This window comes from Petromyzon marinus, chromosome 19 (assembly GCF_048934315.1).
Source record: "Petromyzon marinus isolate PM22_M1 ecotype Great Lakes invasive population chromosome 19, UKy_Petmar_22M1.pri1.0, whole genome shotgun sequence".
Lineage (NCBI taxonomy): Eukaryota > Metazoa > Chordata > Hyperoartia > Petromyzontiformes > Petromyzontidae > Petromyzon > Petromyzon marinus.
This window is the reverse complement of record NC_133685.1, coordinates 10,869,163-10,872,360: the sequence shown is the minus strand read 5'-3', so window position 1 is coordinate 10,872,360 and position 3,198 is coordinate 10,869,163. Positions and strand designations below refer to the sequence as shown.

Here is a 3,198-nt window from a genome sequence, read left to right as displayed (position 1 = left end):
CAGGAGCTTATTGTCACTCCACATCTGAATAAGGGCCTAATGCTACAAAAGTTATTGGGATTGATGCAAGTTATTCAATTCGTTGTCATGCTATTGAAGTGCCAGTTAGAACAGAGAGCATAACAAGAGGCTCACATGGTTATTTGCCTTTACCAATTCTGCTCAATTGCAGTTCATAATGCATTTGTGCACTATGTGATGATAAGAAAGACAGGAGCTTTTTGTCACTCCACTGCTGGATAAAGGCCTCCTCATGCTGCACTGGTCATTGGGGTTTATCAAAGTGAACCACAATAGGTAGGACCACTTGGTGAATTGAGCAAAAAATATACCATGCCAAAAGCCAGGACTGAACCAGGGACCTTTAGCACTTCAGTCTAAAGCTCTCACAGTTGAGCTATTTCAGCTTTCTCTTGACGCATTGATTCAGTTGCCATGTTATTGACGTCCCAGTTTTGTAGAGATTATCACAAGTGGATCAATGGGTAATCTATTAACCAATGATGCACATTGCAATTCATGAAGTATCTGTGCACGATGTGGAGAATAGAAATAAATACAGGAGCTTTTTGTCACTCCACTCCTGAATAAGGGCCTATTGCTGCACAAGCTGTTGGGGCTAACCCAAGTTTTTCAATTAGTTGTCATGCTTTTGAAGTGCCAGTTAGAATAGAGATCATAACATGAGGCTCACATGGTTATTTGCCATTTCCAATGATTCTCAATTTCAGTTCCTAATGAATGTGCACTATGTGGTCATAAGACATACATATGGGAGCTTTTTGTCACTCCCCTGCTGGATAAAGGCCTCCTCATGCTGCCCTGGTCATTGGGGTTTGTCAACGTTAACCACAATGGGTAGTACCACTTGGTGAAGTGAGCAAAAAGTTTGTCACATGCCGAAACCCGGGATTGAACCAGGGACCTTTAGCACTTCAGTCTAAAGCTCTCACAGTTGAGCTATTTCAGCTTCCTCTTGAAGCATTGATTTAGTTGCCATGTTATTGACGTCCCAGTTTCGTAGAGATTATCACAAGTGGATCAATGGGTAATCTATTAACCAATGATGCACATTGCAATTCATGAAGCATCTGTGCACGATGTGGAGAATAGAAATAAATACAGGAGCTTTTTGTCACTCCACTCCTGAATAAGGGCCTATTGCTGCACAAGCTGTTGGGGCTAACCCAAGTTTTTCAATTAGTTGTCATGCTTTTGAAGTGCCAGTTAGAATAGAGATCATAACATGAGGCTCACATGGTTATTTGCCATTTCCAATGATTCTCAATTTCAGTTCCTAATGAATGTGCACTATGTGGTCATAAGACATACATATGGGAGCTTTTTGTCACTCCCCTGCTGGATAAAGGCCTCCTCATGCTGCCATGGTCATTGGGGTTTGTCAACGTTAACCACAATGGGTAGTACCACTTGGTGAAGTGAGCAAAAGTATGTCACATGCCGAAACCCGGGATTGAAGCAGGGACCTTTAGATCTTCAGTCTAATGCTCTCCCAACTGAGCTATTTCGGTTTCCTCCTGCAGCATGGATTTAGTTGCCATGTTATTGACGTCCCAGTTTGGTAGAGATTATCACAAGGGGTTCAATGGGTAATCTATTGACCAATGATGCACATTGCAATTCATAAAGAATCTGTGCACGATGTGGAGATAAGAAATAAATACAGGAGCTTATTGTCACTCCACATCTGAATAAGGGCCTAATGCTACAAAAGTTATTGGGGTTGATGCAAGTTATTCAATTCGTTGTCATGCTATTGAAGTGCCAGTTAGAACAGAGAGCATAACAAGAGGCTCACATGGTTATTTGCCTTTACCAATTCTGCTCAATTGCAGTTCATAATGCATTTGTGCACTATGTGATGATAAGAAAGACAGGAGCTTTTTGTCACTCCACTGCTGGATAAAGGCCTCCTCATGCTGCACTGGTCATTGGGGTTTATCAAAGTGAACCACAATAGGTAGGACCACTTGGTGAATTGAGCAAAAAATATACCATGCCAAAAGCCAGGATTGAACCAGGGACCTTTAGCACTTCAGTCTAAAGCTCTCACAGTTGAGCTATTTCAGCTTTCTCTTGAAGCATTGATTCAGTTGCCATGTTATTGACGTCCCAGTTTTGTAGAGATTATCACAAGTGGATCAATGGGTAATCTATTAACCAATGATGCACATTGCAATTCATGAAGCATCTGTGCACGATGTGGAGAATAGAAATAAATACAGGAGCTTTTTGTCACTCCACTCCTGAATAAGGGCCTATTGCTGCACAAGCTGTTGGGGCTAACCCAAGTTTTTCAATTAGTTGTCATGCTTTTGAAGTGCCAGTTAGAATAGAGATCATAACATGAGGCTCACATGGTTATTTGCCATTTCCAATGATTCTCAATTTCAGTTCCTAATGAATGTGCACTATGTGGTCATAAGACATACATATGGGAGCTTTTTGTCACTCCCCTGCTGGATAAAGGCCTCCTCATGCTGCCCTGGTCATTGGGGTTTGTCAACGTTAACCACAATGGGTAGTACCACTTGGTGAAGTGAGCAAAAAGTTTGTCACATGCCGAAACCCGGGATTGAACCAGGGACCTTTAGATCTTCAGTCTAACGCTCTCCCAACTGAGCTATTTCGGCTTACTCCTGCAGCATGGATTTAGTTGCCATGTTATTGACGTCCCAGTTTGGTAGAGATTATCACAAGTGGTTCAATGGGTAATCTATTGACCAATGATGCACATTGCAATTCATAAAGAATCTGTGCACGATGTGGAGATAAGAAATAAATACAGGCGCTTATTGTCACTCCACTCCTGAATAAGGGCCTAATGCTACAAAAGTTATTGGGGTTGATGCAAGTTTTTCAATTAGTTGTCATGCTTTTGAAGTGCCAGTTAGAACAGAGAGCATAACAAGAGGCTCACATGGTTATTTGCCGTTACCAATTCTGCTCAATTGCAGTTCATAATGCATTTGTGCACTATGTGATGATAAGAAAGACAGGAGCTTTTTGTCACTCCACTGCTGGATAAAGGCCTCCTCATGCTGCACTGGCCATTGGGGTTTATCAAAGTGAACCACAATAGGTAGGACCACTTGGTGAATTGAGCAAAAACATATACCATGCCAAAAGCCAGGATTGAACCAGGGACCTTTAGCACTTCAGTCTAAAGCTCTCATA

At 41.8% G+C, this 3,198-nt stretch overlaps 1 non-coding gene across 1 annotated transcript; it reads right to left on the bottom strand.

Annotated features, from left to right (window-relative positions):
* Window positions 1–2,581: 2,581 nt before the first annotated feature.
* TRNAF-GAA (transfer RNA phenylalanine (anticodon GAA)) lies at window positions 2,582–2,654 on the bottom strand. The gene has a single exon. It is a non-coding gene; the product is annotated as a tRNA-Phe (tRNA).
* Window positions 2,655–3,198: the final 544 nt, after the last annotated feature.